This window comes from Schistocerca serialis, unplaced genomic scaffold (assembly GCF_023864345.2).
Source record: "Schistocerca serialis cubense isolate TAMUIC-IGC-003099 unplaced genomic scaffold, iqSchSeri2.2 HiC_scaffold_1393, whole genome shotgun sequence".
In the NCBI taxonomy this organism is placed as follows: Eukaryota; Metazoa; Arthropoda; class Insecta; order Orthoptera; family Acrididae; genus Schistocerca; species Schistocerca serialis.
Window position 1 is genome coordinate 6,751,402 of NW_026047617.1, and position 26,417 is coordinate 6,777,818.

Genomic DNA, 26,417 nt, shown 5'->3' on the forward strand with positions numbered 1-26,417 from the left:
GCAAGGTGTACAGTAAACCTGAAGTGAAGCATCGGAATCAAAAACTGGACTCACAGGAGAGGTTAAAATCATAGAAAGAGACAGTGACAGTCCTCTTTTACTTAAGTCGGCATTGTGCCTTTTGTATTAAATTCCGTTGAAATTTCTGTTTTCCATCGTCAATAAGAAGGTCCAAAGGATAGAGTAAACCTGAAGTGAAGCATCGGAATCTAAAACTGGACTAACGGGAGAGGTTCGAATCACAGAAAGTGAGAGTGTCAGTCCTCTTTTACTTAAGTCGGAATTCTGCCTTTTGTGTTAAATTCGGATGCAATTTCTGTGTTTCATCGTCAATAAGAAGGTCCAAGGGATACAGTAAACCTGAAGTGAAGCATCGGAATCTAAAACTGGAATCACAGGAGAGGTTCAAATGATAGAAAGGTAGAGTGTCAGTCCTCTTGTACCTAAGTCGACATTGTGCCTTTTGATTTTAATTCCGATGCAATTTTTGTGTTTCATCGTCAATAAGAAGGTGCAAGGCATACAGTAAACCTGGAGTGAAGCATCGGAATCTAAAACTGGAATCACAGGAGAGGTTCAAATCATAGGAAGTGAGAGTGTCAGTCCTCTTGTACTTAAGTAGGCATTGTGCCTTTTGTATTAAACTCCGATGCAATTTCTGTGTTTCATCGTCAATAAGAAGGTGCACGGCATACAGTAAACCTGAAGTGAAGCATCGGAATCTAAAACTCGACTCACAGGAGAGGTTCAAATCATACAAAGAGTGAGTGACAGTCCTCTTTTACTTAAGTCGGCATTGTGCCTTTTGTATTAAATTCCAATGAAATTTCTGTGTTTCATCGTCAATAAGAAGGTCCAAGGGATACAGTAAACCTGAAGTGAAGCATCGGAATCTAAAACTGGACTCACAGAAGAGGTTCAAATCATAGAAAGGGAGAGGTCAGTCCTCTTGTACTTAAGTCGGAATTGTGCCTTTAGTATTAAATTCGGATGCAATTTCTGTGTTTCATCGTCAATAAGAAGGTGCAAGGTATACAGTAAACCTGGAGTGAAGCAACGGAATCTAAAACTGGACTCACAGGAGAGATTCAAATCATAGAAAGGGAAAGTGTCAGTCCTCTTGTACTTAAGTCGGCATTGTGCCTTTTGTATTAAATTCGGATGCAATTTCTGTGTTTCATCGTCAACAAGAAGGTTCAAGGTATACAGTAAACCTGAAATGAAGCATCAGATTCTGAAACTGGACTCACAGGAGAGGTTCAAATCATAGAAGGTGAGAGTGTCAGTGCACTTGTACTTAAGTCGGCATTGTGCCTATTGTATTAAATTCTGATGTTATTTCTGTGTTTCATCGTCAATAAGAAGGTGCAAGGTGTACAGTAAACCTGAAGTGAAGCATCGGAATCAAAAACTGGACTCACAGGAGAGGTTAAAATCATAGAAAGAGAGAGTGACAGTCCTCTTTTACTTAAGTCGGCATTGTGCCTTTTGTATTAAATTCCGTTGAAATTTCTGCAAGGTGCAAGGTATACGGTAAACCTGAAGTGAAGCATCGGAATCTAAAACTGGACTAACGGGAGAGGTTCAAATCACATAAAGTGAGAGTGTCAGTCCTCTTTTACTTAAGTCGGAATTCTGCCTTTTGCGTTAAATTCGGATGCAATTTCTGTGTTTCATCGTCAATAAGAAGGTCCAAGGGATAGAGTAAACCTGAAGTGAAGCATCTGAATCTAAAACTGGAATCACAGGAGAGGGTCAAATCATAGAAAGTGAGAGTGTCAGTCCTCTTGTACTTAAGTCGGCATTGTGCCTTTTGTATTAAATTCGGATGCAATTTCTGTGTTTCATCGTCAACAAGAAGGTTCAAGGTATACAGTAAACCTGAAATGAGGCATCAGATTCTAAAACTGGACTCACAGGAGAGGTTCAAACCATAGAAGGTGAGAGTGTCAGTCCACTTGTACTTAAGTCGGCATTGTGCCTTTTGTATTAAATTCTGATGTTATTTCTGTGTTTCATCGTCAATAAGAAGGTGCAAGGTGTACAGTAAAGCTGAAGTGAGGCTTCGGAATCTAAAACTGGAATCACAGGAGAGGTACAAATCATAGAAAGAGAGAGTGACAGTCCTCTTTTACTTAAGACTGCATTGTGCCTTTTGTATTAAATTCGGATGCAATTTCTGTTTTCCAGCGTCAATAAGAAGGTCCAAAGGATACAGTTAACCTAAAGTGAAGCATCGGAATCTAAAACTGGACTAACAGGAGATGATCAAATCACAGAAAGTGAATGTGTCAATCCTCTTTTACTTAAGTCGGCATTGTGCCTTTTGTGTTAAATTCGGATGCAATTTCTGTGTTTAATCGTCAATAACAAGGTCCAACGGATACAGTAAACCCGAAGTGAAGCATCGGAATCAAAAACTGGACTCACAGGAGAGGTTAAAATCATAGAAAGAGAGAGTGACAGTCCTCTTTTACTTAAGTCGGCATTGTGCCTTTTGTATTAAATTCCGTTGAAATTTCTGCAAGGTGCAAGGTATACGGTAAACCTGAAGTGAAGCATCGGAATCTAAAACTGGACTAACGGGAGAGGTTCAAATCACAGAAAGTGAGAGTGTCAGACCTCTTTTACTTAAGTCGGAATTCTGCCTTTTGCGTTAAATTCGGATGCAATTTCTGTGTTTCATCGTCAATAAGAAGGTGCAAGGTATACAGTATACCTGAAGTGAAGCATCGGAATCTAAAACTGGACACACAAGAGAGGTTCAAATCATAGAAAGGGAAAGTGTCAGTCCTGTTGTACTTAAGTCGGCATTGTGCCTTTTGTATTAAATCGGATGCAATTTCTGTGTTTCATCGTCAATAAGAAGGTGCAAGGTGTACAGTAAACCTGAAGTGAAGCATCGGAATCAAAAACTGGACTCACAGGAGAGGTTAAAATCATAGAAAGAGACAGTGACAGTCCTCTTTTACTTAAGTCGGCATTGTGCCTTTTGTATTAAATTCCGTTGAAATTTCTGTGTTTCATCGTCAATAAGAAGGTGCAAGGTATACAGTAAACCTGAAGTGAAGCATCGGAATCTAAAACTGGACTCACAGGAGAGGTTCAAATCATAGAAAGGGAAAGTGTCAGTCCTCTTGTACTTAAGTCGGCATTGTGCATTTTGTATTAAATTCGGATGCAATTTCTGTGTTTCATCGTCAATAAGAAGGTGCAAGGTATACAGTAAACCTGAAGTGAAGCATCGGAATCCAAAACTGAACTCACAGGAGAGGTTAAAATCATAGAAAGAGAGAGTGACAGTCCTCTTTTACTAAAGTTGGCATTGTGCCTTTTGTAATTAATTCCGAATTAATTTCTGTGTTTCATCGTCAATAAGAAGGTGCAAGGTATACAGTAAACCTGAAGTGAAGCATCGGAATCTAAAACAGGACTCACAGGAGAGGTTCAAATCATGGAAAGTGAGAGTGTCAGTCCTCTTGTACTTAAGTCGGCATTTTGCCTTTTGTATTAAATTCGGATGCAATTTCTGTTTTCCATCGTCAATAAGAAGGTCCAAAGGATACAGTAAACCTGAAGTGAAGCATCGGAATCTAAAACTGGACTAACGGGAGAGGTTCAAATCACAGAAAGTGAGAGTGTCAGTCCTCTTTTACTTAAGTCGGAATTCTGCCTTTTGTGTTAAATTCGGATGCAATTTCTGTGTTTCATCGTCAATAAGAAGGTCCAAGGGATACAGTAAACCTGAAGTGAAGCATCGGAATCTAAAACTGGAATCACAGGAGAGGTTCAAATGATAGAAAGGTAGAGTGTCAGTCCTCTTGTTCTTAAGTCGACATTGTGCCTTTTGATTTTAATTCCGATGCAATTTTTGTGTTTCACCGTCAATAAGAAGGTGCAAGGCATACTGTAAACCTGGAGTGAAGCATCGGAATCTAAAACTGGAATCACAGGAGAGGTTCAAATCATAGGAAGTGAGAGTGTCAGTCCTCTTGTACTTAAGTCCGCATTGTGCCTTTTGTATTAAATTCCGATGCAATTTCTGTGTTTCATCGTCAATAAGAAGGTGCAAGGTATACAGTAAACCTGAAGTGAAGCATCGGAATCTAAAACTCGACTCACAGGAGAGGTTCAAATCATACAAAGAGTGAGTGACAGTCCTCTTTTACTTAAGTCGGCATTGTGCCTTTTGTATTAAATTCCAATGAAATTTCTGTGTTTCATCGTCAATAAGAAGGTCCAAGGGATACAGTAAACCTGAAGTGAAGCATCGGAATCTAAAACTGGACTCACAGAAGAGGTTCAAATCATAGAAAGGGAGAGGTCAGTCCTCTTGTACTTAAGTCGGAATTGTGCCTTTTGTATTAAATTCGGATGCAATTTCTGTGTTTCATCGTCAATAAGAAGGTGCAAGGTATACAGTAAACCTGGAGTGAAGCAACGGAATCTAAAACTGGACTCACAGGAGAGGTTCAAATCATAGAAAGGGAAAGTGTCAGTCCTCTTGTACTTAAGTCGGCATTGTGCCTTTTGTATTAAATTCGGATGCAATTTCTGTGTTTCATCGTCAATAAGAAAGTGCAAGGTATACAGTAAACCTGAAGTGAAGCATCGGAATCGAAAACTGGATTCACAGGAGAGGTTAAAATCATAGAAGGAGAGAGTGACAGTCCTCTTTTACTTAAGTCGGCATTGTGCATTTTGTATTAAATTCCGTTGAAATTTCTGTGTTTCATCGTCAATAAGAAGGTGCAAGGTATACAGTAAACCTGTAGGGAAATATCGGAATCTAAAACTGGACTCACAGGAGAGTTTCAAATCATAGAAAGGGAAAGTGTCAGTCCTCTTGTACTTAAGTCGGCATTGTGCCTTTTGTATTAAATCCGGATGCAATTTCTGTGTTTCATCGTCAATAAGAAGCTGCAAGGTATACAGTAAACCTGAAGTGAAGCATCGGAATCGAAAACCAGACTCACAGGGGAGGTTAAAATCATAGAAAGAGAGAGTGACAGTCCTCTTTTACTTAAGTCGGCATTGTGCCTTTTGTATTAAATTCCGTTGAAATTTCAGTGTTTCATCGTCAATAAGAAGGTGCAAGGTATACAGTAAACCTGAAGTGAAGCATCGGAATCTAAAACTGGACTCACAGGAGAGGTTCAAATCATAGAAAGGGATAGTGTAAGTCCTCTTGTACTTAAGTCGGCATTGTACATTTTGTATCAAATTCGGATGCAATTTCTGTGTTTCATCGTCAATAAGAAGGTGCAAGGTATACAGTAAACCTGAAGTGAAGCATCGGAATCCAAAACTGGACTCACAGGAGAGGTTAAAATCATAGAAAGTGAGAGTGACTGTCCTCTTTTACTTAAGACGGCATTGTGCCTTTTGTATTAAATTCCGATGCAATTTCTGTGTTTCATCGTCATTAAGAAGGTGCAAGGTATACAGTAGACCTGAAGTGAAGCATCGGAATCTAAAACTGGACTCACAGGAGAGGTTCAAATCATAGAAAGTGAGAGTGTCAGTCCTCTTGTACTTAAGTCGGCATTGTGCCTTTTGTAGTAAATTCGCATGCAATTTCTGTTTTCCATCGTCAATAAGAAGGTCCAAAGGATACAGTATACCTGAAGTGAAGCATCGGAATCTAAAACTGGACTAACGGGAGAGATTCAAATCACAGAAAGTGAGAGTGTCAGTCCTCTTTTACTTAAGTCAGCATTGTGCCTTTTGTGTTAAATTCGGATGCAATTTCTGTGTTTCATCGGCAATAAGAAGGTCCTAGGGATACAGTAAACCTGAGGTGATGCATCGGAATCTAAAACTGGAATCACCAGCGAGGTTCAAATGATAGAAAGTTAGAGTGTCAGTCCTCCTGTACTTAAGTCGACATTGTGCCTTTTGATTTTAATTCCGATTCAAATTTTGTGTTTCATCGTCAATAAGAAGGTGCAAGGTATACAGTAAACCTGAAGTGAAGCATCGGAATCTAAAACTGGAATCACAGGAGAGGTTCAAATCATAGGAAGTGAGAGTGTCAGTCCTCTTGTACCTAAGTCGGCATTGTGCCTTTTGTATTAAATTCCGATGCATTTTCTGTGTTTCATCGTCAATAAGAAGGAGCAAGGGATACAGTAAACATGAAGTGAAGCATCGGAATCTAAAACTGGACACACAAGAGAGGTTCAAATCATAGAAAGGGAAAGTGTCAGTCCTGTTGTACTTAAGTCGGCATTGTGCCTTTTGTATTAAATCGGATGCAATTTCTGTGTTTCATCGTCAATAAGAAGGTGCAAGGTGTACAGTAAACCTGAAGTGAAGCATCGGAATCAAAAACTGGACTCACAGGAGAGGTTAAAATCATAGAAAGAGACAGTGACAGTCCTCTTTTACTTAAGTCGTCATTGTGCCTTTTGTATTAAATTCCGATGAAATTTCTGTGTTTCATCGTCAATAAGAAGGTGCAAGGTATACAGTAAACCTGAAGTGAAGCATCGGAATCTAAAACTGGACTCACAGGAGAGGTTCAAATCATAGAAAGGGAAAGTGTCAGTCCTCTTGTACTTAAGTCGGCATTGTGCATTTTGTATTAAACTCGGATGCAATTTCTGTGTTTCATCGTCAATAAGAAGGTGCAAGGTATACAGTAAACCTGAAGTGAAGCATCGGAATCCAAAACTGAACTCACAGGAGAGGTTAAAATCATAGAAAGAGAGAGTGACAGTCCTCTTTTACTAAAGTTGGCATTGTGCCTTTTGTAATTAATTCCGAATTAATTTCTGTGTTTCATCGTCAATAAGAAGGTGCAAGGTATACAGTAAACCTGAAGTGAAGCATCGGAATCTAAAACAGGACTCACAGGAGAGGTTCAAATCATGGAAAGTGAGAGTGTCAGTCCTCTTGTACTTAAGTCGGCATTTTGCCTTTTGTATTAAATTCGGATGCAATTTCTGTTTTCCATCGTCAATAAGAAGGTCCAAAGGATACAGTAAACCTGAAGTGAAGCATCGGAATCTAAAACTGGACTAACGGGAGAGGTTCAAATCACAGAAAGTGAGAGTGTCAGTCCTCTTTTACTTAAGTCGGAATTCTGCCTTTTGTGTTAAATTCGGATGCAATTTCTGTGTTTCATCGTCAATAAGAAGGTCCAAGGGATACAGTAAACCTGAAGTGAAGCATCGGAATCTAAAACTGGAATCACAGGAGAGGTTCAAATGATAGAAAGGTAGAGTGTCAGTCCTCTTGTACTTAAGTCGACATTGTGCCTTTTGATTTTAATTCCGATGCAATTTTTGTGTTTCATCGTCAATAAGAAGGTGCAAGGCATACTGTAAACCTGGAGTGAAGCATCGGAATCTAAAACTGAAATCACAGGAGAGGTTCAAATCATAGGAAGTGAGAGTGTCAGTCCTCTTGTACTTAAGTCGGCATTGTGCCTTTTGTATTAAATTCCGATGCAATTTCTGTGTTTCATCGTCAATAAGAAGGTGCAAGGTATACAGTAAACCTGAAGTGAAGCATCGGAATCTAAAACTCGACTCACAGGAGAGGTTCAAATCATACAAAGAGTGAGTGACAGTCCTCTTTTACTTAAGTCGGCATTGTGCCTTTTGTATTAAATTCCAATGAAATTTCTGTGTTTCATCGTCAATAAGAAGGTCCAAGGGATACAGTAAACCTGAAGTGAAGCATCGGAATCTAAAACTGGACTCACAGAAGAGGTTCAAATCATAGAAAGGGAGAGGTCAGTCCTCTTGTACGTAAGTCGGAATTGTGCCTTTTGTATTAAATTCGGATGCAATTTCTGTGTTTCATCGTCAATAAGAAGGTGCAAGGTATACAGTAAACCTGGAGTGAAGCAACGGAATCTAAAACTGGACTCACAGGAGAGGTTCAAATCATAGAAAGGGAAAGTGTCAGTCCTCTTGTACTTAAGTCGGCATTGTGCCTTTTGTATTAAATTCGGATGCAATTTCTGTGTTTCATCGTCAATAAGAAAGTGCAAGGTATACAGTAAACCTGAAGTGAAGCATCGGAATCGAAAACTGGACTCACAGGAGAGGTTAAAATCATAGAAGGAGAGAGTGACAGTCCTCTTTTACTTAAGTCGGCATTGTGCATTTTGTATTAAATTCCGTTGAAATTTCTGTGTTTCATCGTCAATAAGAAGGTGCAAGGTATACAGTAAACCTGTAGGGAAATATCGGAATCTAAAACTGGACTCACAGGAGAGTTTCAAATCATAGAAAGGGAAAGTGTCAGTCCTCTTGTACTTAAGTCGGCATTGTGCCTTTTGTATTAAATCCGGATGCAATTTCTGTGTTTCATCGTCAATAAGAAGCTGCAAGGTATACAGTAAACCTGAAGTGAAGCATCGGGATCGAAAACTGGACTCACAGGAGAGGTTAAAATCATAGAAAGAGAGAGTGACAGTCCTCTTTTACTTAAGTCAGCATTGTGCCTTTTGAATTAAATTCCGTTGAAATTTCTGTGTTTCATCGTCAATAAGAAGGTGCAAGGTATACAGTAAACCTGAAGTGAAGCATCGGAATCTAAAACTGGACTCACAGGAGAGGTTCAAATCATAGAAAGGGATAGTGTAAGTCCTCTTGTACTTAAGTCGGCATTGTGCATTTTGTATCAAATTCGGATGCAATTTCTGTGTTTCATCGTCAATAAGAAGGTGCAAGGTATACAGTAAACCTGAAGTGAAGCATCGGAATTCAAAACTGGACTCACAGGAGAGGTTAAAATCATAGAAAGTGAGAGTGACTGTCCTCTTTTACTTAAGACGGCATTGTGCCTTTTGTATTAAATTCCGATGCAATTTCTGTGTTTCATCGTCATTAAGAAGGTGCAAGGTATACAGTAGACCTGAAGTGAAGCATCGGAATCTAAAACTGGACTCACAGGAGAGGTTCAAATCATAGAAAGTGAGAGTGTCAGTCCTCTTGTACTTAAGTCGGCATTGTGCCTTTTGTAGTAAATTCGCATGCAATTTCTGTTTTCCATCGTCAAAAAGAAGGTCCAAAGGATACAGTATACCTGAAGTGAAGCATCGGAATCTAAAACTGGACTAACGGGAGAGATTCAAATCACAGGAAGTGAGGGTGTCAGTCCTCTTTTACTTAAGTCAGCATTGTGCCTTTTGTGTTAAATTCGGATGCAATTTCTGTGTTTCATCGGCAATAAGAAGGTCCTAGGGATACAGTAAACCTGAGGTGAAGCATCGGAATCTAAAACTGGAATCACAAGAGAGGTTCAAATCATAGGAAGTGAGAGTGTCAGTCCTCTTGTACCTAAGTCGGCATTGTGCCTTTTGTATTAAATTCCGATGCAATTTCTGTGTTTCATCGTCAATAAGAAGGTGCAAGGGATACAGTAAACATGAAGTGAAGCATCGGAATCTAAAACTGGACTCACAGAAGAGGTTCAAATCATAGAAAGGGAGAGGGTCAGTCCTCTTGTACTTAAGTCGGCATAGTGACTTTTGTATTAAATTCGGATGCAATTTCTGTGTTTCATCGTCAATAAGAAGGTGCAAGGTATACAGTAAACCTGAAGTGAAGCATCGTAATCTAATACTGGACTCACAGGAGAGGTTCAAATCATAGATAGTGAGAGTGTCAGTCCTCTTGTACTTAAGTCGGCATTGTGAATTTTGTATTAAATTCCTATGCAATTTCTGTGTTTCATCGTCAATAAGAATGTGCAAGGTATTCAGTAAACCTGAAGTGAAACATCGGAATCTAAAACTGGAATCACAGGAGAGTTTCAAATCATAGAATGTGAGAGTGTCAGTCCTTTTGTATTTAAGTCGGCATTGTGCCGTTTGTATTAAATTCGGATGCAATTTCTGTGTTTCATCGTCAATAAGAAGGTGCAAGGTATACAGTAAACCTGAAGTGAAGCATCGGAATCGAAAACTGGACTCACAGGAGAGGTTAAAATCATAGAAAGAGAGAGTGACAGTCCTCTTTTACTTAAGACTGCATTGTGCCTTTTGTATTAAATTCCGATGAAATTTCTGTGTTTCATCGTCAATAAGAAGGTGCAAGGTATACAGTAAACCTAAAGTGAAGCATCGGAATCTAAAACTGGACTCACAGGAGAGGTACAAATCATAGAAAGAGAGAGTGACAGTCCTCTTTTACTTAAGACTGCATTGTGCCTTTTGTAATAAATTCCGTTGAAATTTCTGTGTTTCATTGTCAATAAGAAGGTGCAAAGTATACAGTAAACCTGAAGTGAAGGTTCGGAATCTAAAACTGGACTCACAGGAGAGGTTCAAATCATAGAAAGGGGAAGTGTCAGTCCTCTTGTACTTAAGTCGGCATTGTGCCTTTTGTATTAAATCCGGATGCAATTTCTGTGTTTCATCATCAATAAGAAGCTGCAAGGTATACAGTAAACCTGAAGTGAAGCATCGGAATCGAAAACTGGACTCACAGGAGAGGTTAATATCATAGAATGAGAGAGTGACAGTCCTCTTTTACTTAAGTCGGCATTGTGCCTTTTGTATTAAATTCCGTTGAAATTTCTGTGTTTCATCGTCAATAAGAAGGTGCAAGGTATACAGTAAACCTGAAGTGAAGCATCGGAATCTAAAACTGGACTCACAGGAGAGGTTCAAATCATAGAAAGGGAAAGTGTCAGTCCTCTTGTACTTAAGTCGGCATTGTGCAATTTGTATCAAATTCGGATGCAATTTCTGTGTTTCATCGTCAATAAGAAAGTGCATGGTATACAGTAAACCTGAAGTGAAGCATCGGAATCCAAAACTGGACTCACAGGAGAGGTTAAAATCATAGAAAGAGAGAGTGACAGTCCTCTTTTACTTAAGTCGGCATTGTGCTTTTTGTATTAAATTCCGATGCAATTTCTGTGTTTCATCGTCATTAAGAACGTGCAAGGTATACAGTAAACATGAAGTGAAGCATCGGAATCTATAAATGGACTCACAGGAGAGGTTCAAATCATAGAAAGTGAGAGTGTCAGTCCTCTTGGACTTAAGTCGGCATTGTGCCATTTGTATTAAATTCGCATGCAATTTCAATTTTCGATCGTCAATAAGAAGGTCCAAAGGATACAGTATACCTGAAGTGAAGCATCGGAATCTAAAACTGGACTAACGGGAGAGGTTCAAATCACAGAAGGTGAGCGTGTCAGTCCTCTTTTACTTAAGTCAGCATTGTGCCTTTTGTGTTAAATTCGGATGCAATCTCTGTGTTTCATCGGCAATAAGAAGGTCCTAGGGATACAGTAAACCTGAAGTGAAACATCGGAAACCAAAACTGGAATCACAAGAGAGGTTCAAATGATAGAAAGTTAGAGTGTCAGTCCTACTGTACTTAAGTCGACATTGTGCCTTTTGATTTTAATTCCTATTCAATTTTTGTGTTTCATCGTCAATAAGAAGGTGCAAGGTATACAGTAAACCTGAAGTGAAGCATCAGAATCTAATACTGGACTCACAGAAGAGGTTCAAATCATAGAAAGGGAGAGGGTCAGTCCTCTTGTACTTCAGTCGGCATTGTGACATTTGTATTAAATTCGGATGCAATTTCTGTGTTTCCTCGTCAATAAGAAGGTGCAAGGTATACAGTAAACCTGAAGTGAAGCATCGGAATCTAAAACTGGACTCACAGGAGAGGTTCAAATCATAGAAAAGGAAAGTGTCAGTCCTCTTGTACTTAAGTCGGCATTGTGCAATTTGTATCAAATTCGGATGCAATTTCTGTGTTTCATCGTCAATAAGAAAGTGCAAGGTATACAGTAAACCTGAAGTGAAGCATCGGAATCCAAAACTGGACTCACAGGAGAGGTTAAAATCATAGAAAGGGAAAGTGTCAGTCCTCTTGTACTTAAATCGGCATTGTGCCTTTTGTATTAAATTCCGATGCAATTTATGTGTTTCATCGTCAATAAGAAGGTGCAAGGTATACAGTAAACCTGAAGTGAAGCATCGGAATCTAAAACTGGACTCACAGGAGAGGTTAATATCATAGAATGAGAGAGTGACAGTCCTCTTTTACTTAAGTCGGCATTGTGCCTTTTGTATTAAATTCCGTTGAAATTTCTGTGTTTCATCGTCAATAAGAAGGTGCAAGGTATACAGTAAACCTGAAGTGAAGCATCGGAATCTAAAACTGGACTCACAGGAGAGGTTCAAATCATAGAAAGGGAAAGTGTCAGTCCTCTTGTACTTAAATCGGCATTGTGCCTTTTGTATTAAATTCCGATGCAATTTATGTGTTTCATCGTCAATAAGAAGGTGCAAGGTATACAGTAAACCTGAAGTGAAGCATCGGAATCTAAAACTGGACTCACAGGAGAGGTTAATATCATAGAATGAGAGAGTGACAGTCCTCTTTTACTTAAGTCGGCATTGTGCCTTTTGTATTAAATTCCGTTGAAATTTCTGTGTTTCATCGTCAATAAGAAGGTGCAAGGTATACAGTAAACCTGAAGTGAAGCATCGGAATCTAAAACTGGACTCACAGAAGGGGTTCAAATCATAGAAAGGGAAAGTGTCAGTCCTCTTGTACTTAAGTCGGCATTGTGCAATTTGTATCAAATTCGGAAGCAATTTCTGTGTTTCATCGTCAATAAGAAAGTGCAAGGTATACAGTAAACCTGAAGTGAAGCATCGGAATCCAAAACTGGACTCACAGGAGAGGTTAAAATCATAGAAAGAGAGAGTGACAGTCCTCTTTTACTTAAGACTGCATTGTGCCTTTTGTATTAAATTCCGTTGAAATTTCTGTGTTTCATCGTCAATAAGAAGGTGCAAGGTATACAGTAAACCTAAAGTGAAGCATCGGAATCTAAAACTAGACTCACAGGAGAGGTACAAATCATAGAAAGAGAGAGTGACAGTCCTCTTTTACTTAAGACTGCTTTGTGCCTTTTGTATTAAATTCCGATGAAATTTCTGTGTTTCATCGTCAATAAGAAGGTGCAAGGTATACAGTAAACCTAAAGTGAAGCATCGGAATCTAAAACTGGACTCACAGGAGAGGTACAAATCATAGAAAGAGAGAGTGACAGTCCTCTTTTACTTAAGACTGCATTGTGCCTTTTGTATTAAATTCCGTTGAAATTTCTGTGTTTCATTGTCAATAAGAAGGTGCAAAGTATACAGTAAACCTGAAGTGAAGTATCGGAATCTAAAACTGGACTCACAGGAGAGGTTCAAATCATAGAAAGGGGAAGTGTCAGTCCTCTTGTACTTAAGTCGGCATTGTGCCTTTTGTATTAAATCCGGATGCAATTTCTGTGTGTCATCATCAATAAGAAGCTGCAAGGTATACAGTAAACCTGAAGTGAAGCATCGGAATCGAAAACTGGACTCACAGGAGAGGTTAATATCATAGAATGAGAGAGTGACAGTCCTCTTTTACTTAAGTCGGCATTGTGCCTTTTGTATTAAATTCCGTTGAAATTTCTGTGTTTCATCGTCAATAAGAAGGTGCAAGGTATACAGTAAACCTGAAGTGAAGCATCGGAATCTAAAACTGGACTCACAGGAGAGGTTCAAATCATAGAAAGGGAAAGTGTCAGTCCTCTTGTACTTAAGTCGGCATTGTGCAATTTGTATCAAATTCGGATGCAATTTCTGTGTTTCATCGTCAATAAGAAAGTGCATGGTATACAGTAAACCTGAAGTGAAGCATCGGAATCCAAAACTGGACTCACAGGAGAGGTTAAAATCATAGAAAGAGAGAGTGACAGTCCTCTTTTACTTAAGTCGGCATTGTGCCTTTTGTATTAAATTCCGATGCAATTTCTGTGTTTCATCGTCATTAAGAACGTGCAAGGTATACAGTAAACATGAAGTGAAGCATCGGAATCTATAAATGGACTCACAGGAGAGGTTCAAATCATAGAAAGTGAGAGTGTCAGTCCTCTTGGACTTAAGTCGGCATTGTGCCTTTTGTATTAAATTCGCATGCAATTTCAATTTTCCATCGTCAATAAGAAGGTCCAAAGGATACAGTATACCTGAAGTGAAGCATCGGAATCTAAAACTGGACTAACGGGAGAGGTTCAAATCACAGAAAGTGAGCGTGTCAGTCCTCTTTTACTTAATTCAGCATTGTGCCTTTTGTGTTAAATTCGGATGCAATTTCTGTGTTTCATCGGCAATAAGAAGGTCCTAGGGATACAGTAAACCTGAAGTGAAGCATCGGAAACTAAAACTGGAATCACAAGAGAGGTTCAAATGATAGAAAGTTAGAGTGTCAGTCCTACTGTACTTAAGTCGACATTGTGCATTTTGATTTTAATTCCTATTTAATTTTTGTGTTTCATCGTCAATAAGAAGGTACAAGGTATACAGTAAACCTGAAGTGAAGCATCAGAATCTAATACTGGACTCACAGAAGAGGTTCATATCATAGAAAGGGAGAGGGTCAGTCCTCTTGTACTTCAGTCGGCATTGTGACATTTGTATTAAATTCGGATGCAATTTCTGTGTTTCCTCGTCAATAAGAAGGTGCAAGGTATACAGTAAACCTGAAGTGAAGCATCGGAATCTAATACTGGACTCACAGGAGAGGTTCAAATCATAGATAGTGAGAGTGTCAGTCCTCTTGTACTTAAGTCGGCATTGTGAATTTTGTATTAAATTCCTATGCAATTTCTGTGTTTCATCGTCAATAAGAAGGTGCAAGGTATTCAGTAAACCTGAAGTGAAACATCGGAATCTAAAACTGGAATCACAGGAGAGTTTCAAATCATAGAAAGTGAGAGTGTCAGTCCTTTTGTATTTAAGTCGGCATTGTGCCGTTTGTATTAAATTCGGATGCAATTTCTGTGTTTCATCGTCAATAAGAAGGTGCAAGGGATACATAAAACCTGAAGTGAAGCATCGGAATCGAAAACTGGACTCATAGGATAGGTTAAAATCATAGAAAGAGAGAGTGACAGTTGTCTTTTACTTAAGTGGGCATTGTGCCTTTTGTATTAAAATCCGTTGAAATTTCTGTGTGTCGTCGTCAATAAGAAGGTGCAAGGTATACAGTAAACATGAAGTGAAGCATCGGAATCTAAAACTGGACTCACAGGAGAGGTTCAAATCATAGAAAGGGAAAGTGTCAGTCCTCTTGTACTTAAGTCGGCATTGTGCCTTTTGTATTAAATTCCGATGCAATTTATGTGTTTCATCGTCAATAAGAAGGTGCAAGGTATACAGTAAACCTGAAGTGAAGCATCGGAATCTAAAACTGGAATCTCAGGAGAGGTTCAAATCATAGAAAGTGAGAGTGTCACTCCTCTTGTACTTAAGTCGGCATTGTGCATTTTGTATTAAATTTGTATGCAATCTCTGTGTTTCATCGTCAACAAGAAGGTTCAAGGTATACAGTAAACCTGAAATGAAGCATCAGATTCTAAAACTGGACTCACAGAACAGGTTCAAATCATAGAAGGTGAGAGTGTCAGTCCACTTGTACATAAGTCGGCATTGTGCCTTTTGTGTTAAATTCGGATGCAATTTTTGTGTTTCATCGTCAATAACAAGGTCCAAGGGATACAGTAAACCCAAAGTGAAGCATCGGAATCTAAAACTGGAATCACAGGAGAGGTCCAAATCATAGAAAATTAGAGTGTCACTCCTCTTGTACTTAAGTCGACATTGTGCCTTTTGATTTTAATTCCGATGCAATTTTTGTGTTTCATCGTCAATAAGAAGGTGCAAGGTATACAGTAAACCTGAAGTGAAGCATCGGAATCTAAAACTGGTATCACAGGAGAGTTTGAAATCATAGAAAGTGAGAGTGTCTGTCCTTTTGTATTTAAGTCGTCATTGTGCCGTTTGTATTAGATTCCGATGCTATTTCTGTGTTTCATCGTCAATAAGAACGTGCAAGGTATACAGTAAACCTGGAGTGAAGCATCGGAAACAAAAACTGGACTCACAGGAGAGGTTCAAATTATAGAGAGTGGCAGTCCTCTTTTACTTAAGTCGGCATTGTGCCTTTTGTATTAAATTCCGATGAAATATCTGTGTTTCATCGTCAATAAGAAGGCCCTTGGGATACAGTAAACCTGAAGTGAAGCATCGGAATCTAAAACTGGACTCACAGGAGAGGTTCATATCATAGAAAGGGAAAGTGTCAGTCCTCTTGTACTTAAGTCGGCATTGTGCATTTTGTATTAAATTCGGATGCAATTTCTGTGTTTCATCGTCAATAAGAAGGTGCAAGGTATACAGTAAACCTGAAGTGAAGCATCGGAATCGAAAACTTGACTCACAGGAGAGGTTAAAATCATAGAAAGAGAGAGTGACAGTCCTCTTTTACTTAAATCGGCATTGTGCATATTGTATTAAATTCCGTTGAAATTTCTGTGTTTCATCGTCAATAAGAAGGTGCAAGGTATACAGTAAACCTGAAGTGAAGCATCGGAATCTAAAACTGGACCCACAGGAGATGTTCAAATCATAGAAAGGGAAATAGTCAGTCCTCTTGTGCTTAAGTCGGCATTGTGCCTTTTGTATTAAATTCGGATGCAATTTCTGTGTTTCATCGTCAATAAGAAGGTGCAAGGTATACATTAAACCTAAAGTGAAGCATCGGAATCTAAAACTAGACTCACAGGAGAGGTACAAATCATAGAAAGAGAGAGTGACAGTCCTCTTTTACTTAAGACTGCATTGTGCCTTTTGTATTAAATTCCGATGAAATTTCTGTGTTTCATCGTCAATAAGAAGGTGCAAGGTATACAGTAAACCTAAAGTGAAGCATCGGAATCTAAAACTGGACTCACAGGAGAGGTACAAATCATAGAAAGAGAGAGTGACAGTCCTCTTTTACTTAAGACTGCATTGTGCCTTTTGTATTAAATTCCGTTGAAATTTCTGTGTTTCATTGTCAATAAGAAGGTGCAAAGTATACAGTAAACCTGAAGTGAAGTATCGGAATCTAAAACTGGACTCACAGGAGAGGTTCAAATCATAGAAAGGGGAAGTGTCAGTCCTCTTGTACTTAAGTCGGCATTGTGCCTTTTGTATTAAATCCGGATGCAATTTCTGTGTTTCATCATCAATAAGAAGCTGCAAGGTATACAGTAAACCTGAAGTGAAGCATCGGAATCGAAAACTGGACTCACAGGAGAGGTTAATATCATAGAATGAGAGAGTGACAGTCCTCTTTTACTTAAGTCGGCATTGTGCCTTTTGTATTAAATTCCGTTGAAATTTCTGTGTTTCATCGTCAATAAGAAGGTGCAAGGTATACAGTAAACCTGAAGTGAAGCATCGGAATCTAAAACTGGACTCACAGGAGAGGTTCAAATCATAGAAAGGAAAAGTGTCAGTCCTCTTGTACTTAAGTCGGCATTGTGCAATTTGTATCAAATTCGGATGCAATTTCTGTGTTTCATCGTCAATAAGAAAGTGCATGGTATACAGTAAACCTGAAGTGAAGCATCGGAATCCAAAACTGGACTCACAGGAGAGGTTAAAATCATAGAAAGAGAGAGTGACAGTCCTCTTTTACTTAAGTCGGCATTGTGCCTTTTGTATTAAATTCCGATGCTATTTCTGTGTTTCATCGTCATTAAGAACGTGCAAGGTATACAGTAAACATGAAGTGAAGCATCGGAATCTATAACTGGACTCACAGGAGAGGTTCAAATCATAGAAAGTGAGAGTGTCAGTCCTCTTGTACTTAAGTCGGCATTGTGCCTTTTGTATTAAATTCGCATGCAATTTCAATTTTCCATCGTCAATAAGAAGGTCCAAAGGATACAGTATACCTGAAGTGAAGCATCGGAATCTAAAACTGGACTAACGGGAGAGGTTCAAATCACAGAAAGTGAGCGTGTCAGTCCTCTTGTACTTAAGTCGGCATTGTGAATTTTGTATTAAATTCCTATGCAATTTCTGTGTTTCATCGTCAATAAGAAGGTGCAAGGTATTCAGTAAACCTGAAGTGAAGCATCGGAATCTAATACTGGACTCACAGAAGAGGTTCAAATCATAGAAAGGGAGAGGGTCAGTCCTCTTGTACTTAAGTCGGCATTGTGACATTTGTATTAAATTCGGATGCAATTTCTGTGTTTCCTCGTCAATAAGAAGGTGCAAGGTATACAGTAAACCTGAAGTGAAGCATCGGAATCTAATACTGGACTCACAGGAGAGGTTCAAATCATAGATAGTGAGAGTGTCAGTCCTCTTGTACTTAAGTCGGCATTGTGAATTTTGTATTAAATTCCTATGCAATTTCTGTGTTTCATCGTCAATAAGAAGGTGCAAGGTATTCAGTAAACCTGAAGTGAAACATCGGAATCTAAAACTGGAATCACAGGAGAGTTTCAAATCATAGAAAGTGAGAGTGTCAGTCCTTTTGTATTTAAGTCGGCATTGTGCCGTTTGAATTAAATTCGGATGCAATTTCTGTGTTTCATCGTCAATAAGAAGGTGCAAGGTATACATAAAACCTGAAGTGAAGCATCGGAATCGAAAACTGGACTCATAGGAGAGGTTAAAATCATAGAAAGAGAGAGTGACAGTTGTCTTTTACTTAAGTGGGCATTGTGCCTTTTGTATTAAATTCCGTTGAAATTTCTGTGTGTCATCGTCAATAAGAAGGTGCAAGGTATACAGTAAACCTGAAGTGAAGCATCGGAATCTAAAACTGGACTCACAGGAGAGGTTCAAATCATAGAAAGGGAAAGTGTCAGTCCTCTTGTACTTAAGTCGGCATTGTGCCTTTTGTATTAAATTCCGATGCAATTTATGTGTTTCGTCGTCAATAAGAAGGTGCAAGGTATACAGTAAACCTGAAGTGAAGCATCGGAATCTAAAACTGGAATCTCAGGAGAGGTTCAAATCATAAGAAAGTGAGAGTGTCACTCCTCTTGTACTTAAGTCGGCATTGTGCATTTTGTATTAAATTCGGATGCAATCTCTGTGTTTCATCGTTAACAAGAAGGTTCAAGGTATACAGTAAACCTGAAATGAAGCATCAGATTCTAAAACTGGACTCACAGAAGAGGTTCTAATCATTGAAGGTGAGAGTGTCAGTCCACTTGTACATAAGTCGGCATTGTGCCTTTTGTATAAAATTCTGATGTTATTTCTGTGTTTCATCGTCAATAAGAAGGTGCAAGGTATACAGTAAACCTGGAGTGAAGCATCGGAAACAAAAACTGGACTCACAGGAGAGGTTCAAATTATAGAGAGTGGCAGTCCTCTTTTACTTAAGACTGCATTGTGCCTTTTGTATTAAATTCCGTTGAAATTTCTGTGTTTCATTGTCAATAAGAAGGTGCAAAGTATACAGTAAACCTGAAGTGAAGTATCGGAATCTAAAACTGGACTCACAGGAGAGGTTCAAATCATAGAAAGGGGAAGTGTCAGTCCTCTTGTACTTAAGTCGACATTGTGCCTTTTGATTTTAATTCCGATGCAATTTTTGTGTTTCATCGTCAATAAGAAGGTGCAAGGTATACAGTAAACCTGAAGTGAAGCATCGGAATCTAAAACTGGTATCACAGGAGAGTTTGAAATCATAGAAAGTGAGAGTGTCTGTCCTTTTGTATTTAAGTCGTCATTGTGCCGTTTGTATTAAATTCCGATGCTATTTCTGTGTTTCATCGTCAATAAGAACGTGCAATGTATACAGTAAACCTGGAGTGAAGCATTGGAAACAAAAACTGGACTCACAGGAGAGGTTCAAATTATAGAGAGTGGCAGTCCTCTTTTACTTAAGTCGGCATTGTGCCTTTTGTATTAAATTCCGTTGAAATTTTTTGTGTTTCATCGTCAATACGAAGGTGCAAGGTATACAGTAAACCTGAAGTGAAGCATCGGAATCTAAAACTGGACCCACAGGAGATGTTCAAATCATAGAAAGGGAAATAGTCAGTCCTCTTGTGCTTAAGTCGGCATTGTGCCTTTTGTATTAAATTCGGATGCAATTTCTGTGTTTCATCGTCAATAAGAAGGTGCAAGGTATACAGTAAACCTAAAGTGAAGCATCGGAATCGAAAACTGGACTCACAGGAGAGGTTAAAATCATAGAAAGAGAGAGTGACAGTCCTCTTTTCCTTAAGTCGGCATTGTGCCTTTTGTATTAAATATCGTTGAAATTTCTGTGTTTCATCGTCAATAAGAAGGCGCAAGGTATGCAGTAAACCTGAAGTGAAGCATCGGAATCTAAAACTGGACTCACAGGAGAGGTTCAAATCATAGAAAGGGAAAGTGTCAGTCCGCTTGTTCTTAAGTCGGCATTGTGCATTTTGTATCAAATTCGGTTGCAATTTCTGTGTTTCATCGTCAATAAGAAGGTGCAAGGTATACAGTAAACCTGAAGTGAAGAATCGGAATCCAAAACTGGACTCACAGGAGAGGTTAAAATCATAGAAAGAGAGAGTGACAGTCCTCTTTTACTTAAGTCGGCATTGTGCATATTGTATTAAATTCCGTTGAAATTTCTGTGTTTCATCGTCAATAAGAAGGTGCAAGGTATACAGTAAACCTGAAGTGAAGCATCGGAATCGAAAACTGGACTCACAGGAGATGTTAAAATCATAGAAAGAGAGAGTAACAGTCCTCTTTTCCTTAAGTCGGCATTGTGCCTTTTGTATTATATTCCGATGAAATTTCTGTGTTTCATCGTCAATAAGAAGGCCCTTGGGATACAGTAAACCTGAAGTGAAGCATCGGAATCTAAAACTGGACTCACAGGAGAGGTTCATATCATAGAAAGGGAAAGTGTCAGTCCTCTTGTACTTAAGTCGGCATTGTGCATTTTGTATTAAATTCGGATGCAATTTCTGTGTTTCATCGTCAATAAGAAGGTGCAAGGTATACAGTAAACCTGAAGTGAAGAATCGGAATCGAAAACTTGACTCACAGGAGAGGTTAAAATCATAGAAAGAGAGAGTGACAGTCCTCTTTTACTTAAATCGGCATTGTGCATATTGTATTAAATTCCGTTGAAATTTCTGTGTTTCATCGTCAATAAGAAGGTGCAAGGTATACAGTAAACCTGAAGTGAAGCATCGGAATCTAAAACTGGACCCACAGGAGATGTTCAAATCATAGAAAGGGAAATAGTCAGTCCTCTTGTGCTTAAGTCGGCATTGTGCCTTTTGTATTAAATTCGGATGCAATTTCTGTGTTTCATCGCCAATAAGAAGGTGCAAGGTATACAGTAAACCTGAAGTGAAGCATCGGAATCGAAAACTGGACTCACAGGAGAGGTTAAAATCATAGAAAGAGAGAGTGACAGTCCGCTTTTCCTTAAGTCGGCATTGTGCCTTTTGTATTAAATTTCGTTGAAATTTCTGTGTTTCATCGTCAATAAGAAGGTGCAAGGTATACAGTAAACCTGAAGTGAAGCATCGGAATCTAAAACTGGACTCACAGGAGAGGTTCAAATCATAGAAAGGGAAAGTGTCAGTCCACTTGTTCTTAAGTCGGCATTGTGCATTTTGTATAAAATTCGGTTGCAATTTCTGTGTTTCATCGTCAATAAGAAGGTGCAAGGTATACAGTAAACCTGAAGTGAAGAATCGGAATCCAAAACTGGACTCACAGGAGAGGTTAAAATCATAGAAAGAGAGAGTGAAAGTCCTCTTTTACTTAAGTCGGCATTGTGCCTTTTGTATTAAATTCCGATGCAATTTCTGTGTTTCATCGTCAATAAGAAGGTGCAAGGTATACAGTAAACCTGAAATGAAGCATCAGATTCTAAAAATGGACTCACAGGAGAGGTTCAAATAATAGAAGGTGAGAGTGTCAGTCCACTTGTACTTAAGTCGGCATTGTGCCTTTTGTATTGTATTGTGATGTTATTTCTGTGTTTCATCGTCAATAAGAAGGTGCAAGGTATACAGTAAACCTGAAGTGAAGCATTGGAATCTAAAACTGGAATCACAGGAGAGGTACAAATCATAGAAAAAGAGAGTGACAGTCCTCTTTTACTAAAGACTGCATTGTGCCTTTTGTATTAAATTCCGATAAAATTTCTGTGTTTTATCGTCAATAAGAAGGTGCAAGGTATACAGTATACCTGAAGTGAAGCATCGGAATCTAAAACTGGACTCACAGGAGAGGTTCACATCATGGAAAGTGAGAGTGTCAGTCCTCTTGAACTTAAGTCGGCATTGTGCCTTTTGTATTAAATTCCGATGCAATTTCTGTGTTTCATCGTCAATAAGAAGGTGCAAGGTATACAGAAAACCTGAAGTGAAGCATCGGAATCTAAAACTGGAATCACAGGAGAGGATCAAATGACAGAAAGTTAAAGTGTCAGTCCTCTTTTACTTAAGTCGGCATTGTGCCTTTTGTGTTAAATTCTGATGCAATTTCTGTGTTTCATCGTCAATAACAAGGTCCAAGAGATACAGTAAACCCGAAGTGAAGCATCGGAATCGAAAACTGAAATCACAGGAGAGGTCCAAATCATAGAAAGTTAGAGTGTCAATCCTCTTGTACTTAAGTCGACATTGTGCCTTTTGATTTTAATTCCGAGGCAATTTTTGTGTTTCATCGTCAATAAGAAGGAGCAAGGTATACAGTAAACCTGAAGTGAAGCATCGGAATCTAAAACTGGACTCACAGGAGAGGTTCAAATCATAGAAAGGGAAAGTGTCAGTCCTCTTGTACTTAAGTCGGCATTGTGCCCTTTGTATTAAATTCGGGTGCAATTTCTGTGTTTCATCGTCAATAAGAAGGTGCAAGGTATACAGTAAACCTGAAGTGAAGCATCGGAATCAAAAACTGGACTCACAGGAGAGGTTAAAATCATAGAAAGAGAGAGTGACAGTCCTCTTTTCCTTAAGTCGGCATTGTGCCTTTTGTATTAAATTTCGTTGAAATTTCTGTGTTTCATCGTCAATAAGAAGGTGCAGGGTATACAGTAAACCTGAAGTGAAGCATCGGAATCTAAAACTGGACTCACAGGAGAGGTTCAAATCATAGAAAGGGAAAGTGTCAGTCCTCTTGTGCTTAAGTCGGCATTGTGCCTTTTGTATTAAATTCGGATGCAATTTCTGTGTTTCATCGTCAATAAGAAGGTGCAAGTTATACAGTAAACCTAAAGTGAAGCATCGGAATCGAAAACTGGACTCACAGGAGAGGTTAAAATCATAGAAAGAGAGAGTGACAGTCCTCTTTTCCTTAAGTCGGCATTGTGCCTTTTGTATTAAATTTCGTTGAAATTTCTGTGTTTCATCGTCAATAAGAAGGTGCAAGGTATGCAGTAAACCTGAAGTGAAGCATCGGAATCTAAAACTGGACTCACAGGAGAGGTTCAAATCATAGAAAGGGAAAGTGTCAGTCCTCTTGTTCTTAAGTCGGCATTGTGCACTTTGTATCAAATTCGGTTGCAATTTCTGTGTTTCATCGTCAATAAGAAGGTGCAAGGTATACAGTAAACCTGAAGTGAAGAATCGGAACCCAAAACTGGACTCACAGGAGAGGTTAAAATCATAGAAAGAGAGAGTGAAAGTCCTCTTTTACTTAAGTCGGCATTGTGCATATTGTATTAAATTCCGTTGAAATTTCTGTGTTTCATCGTCAATAAGAAGGTGCAAGGTATACAGTAAACCTGAAGTGAAGCATCGGAATCTAAAACTGGACCCACAGGAGATATTCAAATCATAGAAAGGGAAATAGTCAGTCCTCTTGTGCTTAAGTCGGCATTGTGCCTTTTGTATTAAATTCGGATGCAATTTCTGTGTTTCATCGTCAATAAGAAGGTGCAAGGTATACAGTAAACCCAAAGTGAAGCATCGGAATCGAAAACTGGACTCACAGGAGAGGTTAAAATCAAAGAAAGAGAGAGTGACAGTCCTCTTTTCCTTAAGTCGGCATTGTGCCTTTTGTATTAAATTTCGTTGAAATTTCTGTGTTTCATCGTCAATAAGAAGGTGCAAGGTATGCAGTAAACCTGAAGTGAAGCATCGGAATCTAAAACTGGACTCACAGGAGAGGTTCAAATCATAGAAAGGGAAAGTGTCAGTCCTCTTGTTCTTAAGTCGGCATTGTGCATTTTGTAACAAATTCGGTTGCAATTTCTGTGTTTCATCGTCAATAAGAAGGTGCAAGGTATACAGTAAACCTGAAGTGAAGAATCGGAATCCAAAACTGGACTCACAGGAGAGGTTAAAATCATAGAAAGGGAGAGTGACAGTCCTCTTTTACTTAAGTCGGCATTGTGCATATTGTATTAAATTCCGTTGAAATTTCTGTGTTTCATCGTCAATAAGAAGGTGCAAGGTATACAGTAAACCTGAAGTGAAGCATCGGAATCGAAAACTGGACTCACAGGAGATGTTAAAATCATAGAAAGAGAGAGTGACAGTCCTCTTTTCCTTACGTCGGCATTGTGCCTTTTGTATTAAATTCCGATGAAATTTCTGTGTTTCATCGTCAATAAGAAGGCCCTTGGGATACAGTAAACCTGAAGTGAAGCATCGGAATCTAAAACTGGACTCACAGGAGAGGTTCATATCATAGAAAGGGAAAGTGTCAGACCTCTTGTACTTAAGTCGGCATTGTGCATTTTGTATTAAATTCGGATGCAATTTCTGTGTTTCATCGTCAATAAGAAGGTGCAAGGTATACAGTAAACCTGAAGTGAAGAATCGGAATCGAAAACTTGACTCACAGGAGAGGTTAAAATCATAGAAAGAGAGAGTGACAGTCCTCTTTTACTTAAATCGGCATTGTGCATATTGTATTAAATTCCGTTGAAATTTCTGTGTTTCATCGTCAATAAGAAGGTGCAAGGTATACAGTAAACCTGAAGTGAAGCATCGGAATCTAAAACTGGACCCACAGGAGATGTTCAAATCATAGAAAGGGATATAGTCAGTCCTCTTGTGCTTAAGTGGGCATTGTGCCTTTTGTATTAAATTCGGATGCAATTTCTGTGTTTCATCGTCAATAAGAAGGTGCACGGTATACAGTAAACCTGAAGTGAAGCATCGGAATCGAAAACTGGACTCACAGGAGGGGTTAAAATCATAGAAAGAGAGAGTGACAGTCCGCTTTTCCTTAAGTCGGCATTGTGCCTTTTGTATTAAATTTCGTTGAAATTTCTGTGTTTCATCGTCAATAAGAAGGTGCAAGGTATACAGTAAACCTGAAGTGAAGCATCGGAATCTAAAACTGGACTCACAGGAGAGGTTCAAATCATAGAAAGGGAAAGTGTCAGTCCTCTTGTGCTTAAGTCGGCATTGTGCCTTTTGTATTAAATTCGGATGCAATTTCTGTGTTTCATCGTCAATAAGAAGGTGCAAGGTATACAGTAAACCTAAAGTGAAGCATCGGAATCGAAAACTGGACTCACAGGAGAGGTTAAAATCATAGAAAGAGAGAGTGACAGACCTCTTTTCCTTAAGTCGGCATTGTGCCTTTTGTATTAAATTTCGTTGAAATTTCTGTGTTTCATCGTCAATAAGAAGGTGCAAGGTATGCAGTAAACCTGAAGTGAAGCATCGGAATCTAAAACTGGACTCACAGGAGAGGTTCAAATCATAGAAAGGGAAAGTGTCAGTCCTCTTGTTCTTAAGTCGGCATTGTGCATTTTGTATCAAATTCGGTTGCAATTTCTGTGTTTCATCGTCAATAAGAAGGTGCAAGGTATACAGTAAACCTGAAGTGAAGAATCGGAATCCAAAACTGGACTCACAGGAGAGGTTAAAATCATAGAAAGAGAGAGTGACAGTCCTCTTTTACTTAAGTCGGCATTGTGCATATTGTATTAAATTCCGTTGAAATTTCTGTGTTTCATCGTCAATAAGAAGGTGCAAGGTATACAGTAAACCTGAAGTGAAGCATCGGAATCGAAAACTGGACTCACAGGAGATGTTAAAATCATAGAAAGAGAGAGTGACAGTCCTCTTTTCCTTAAGTCGGCATTGTGCCTTTTGTATTAAATTCCGATGAAATTTCTGTGTTTCATCGTCAATAAGAAGGCCCTTGGGATACAGTAAACCTGAAGTGAAGCATCGGAATCTAAAACTGGACTCACAGGAGAGGTTCATATCATAGAAAGGGAAAGTGTCAGTCCTCTTGTGCTTAAGTCGGCATTGTGCATTTTGTATTAAATTCGGATGCAATTTCTGTGTTTCATCGTCAATAAGAAGGTGCAAGGTATACAGTAAACCTGAAGTGAAGAATCGGAATCGAAAACTTGACTCACAGGAGAGGTTAAAATCATAGAAAGAGAGAGTGACAGTCCTCTTTTACTTAAATCGGCATTGTGCAAATTGTATTAAATTCCGTTGAAATTTCTGTGTTTCATCGTCAATAAGAAGGTGCAAGGTATACAGTAAACCTGAAGTGAAGCATTGGAATCTAAAACTGGAATCACAGGAGAGGTACAAATCATAGAAAGAGAGAGTGACGGTCCTCTTTTACTAAAGACTGCATTGTGCCTTTTGTATTAAATTCCGAT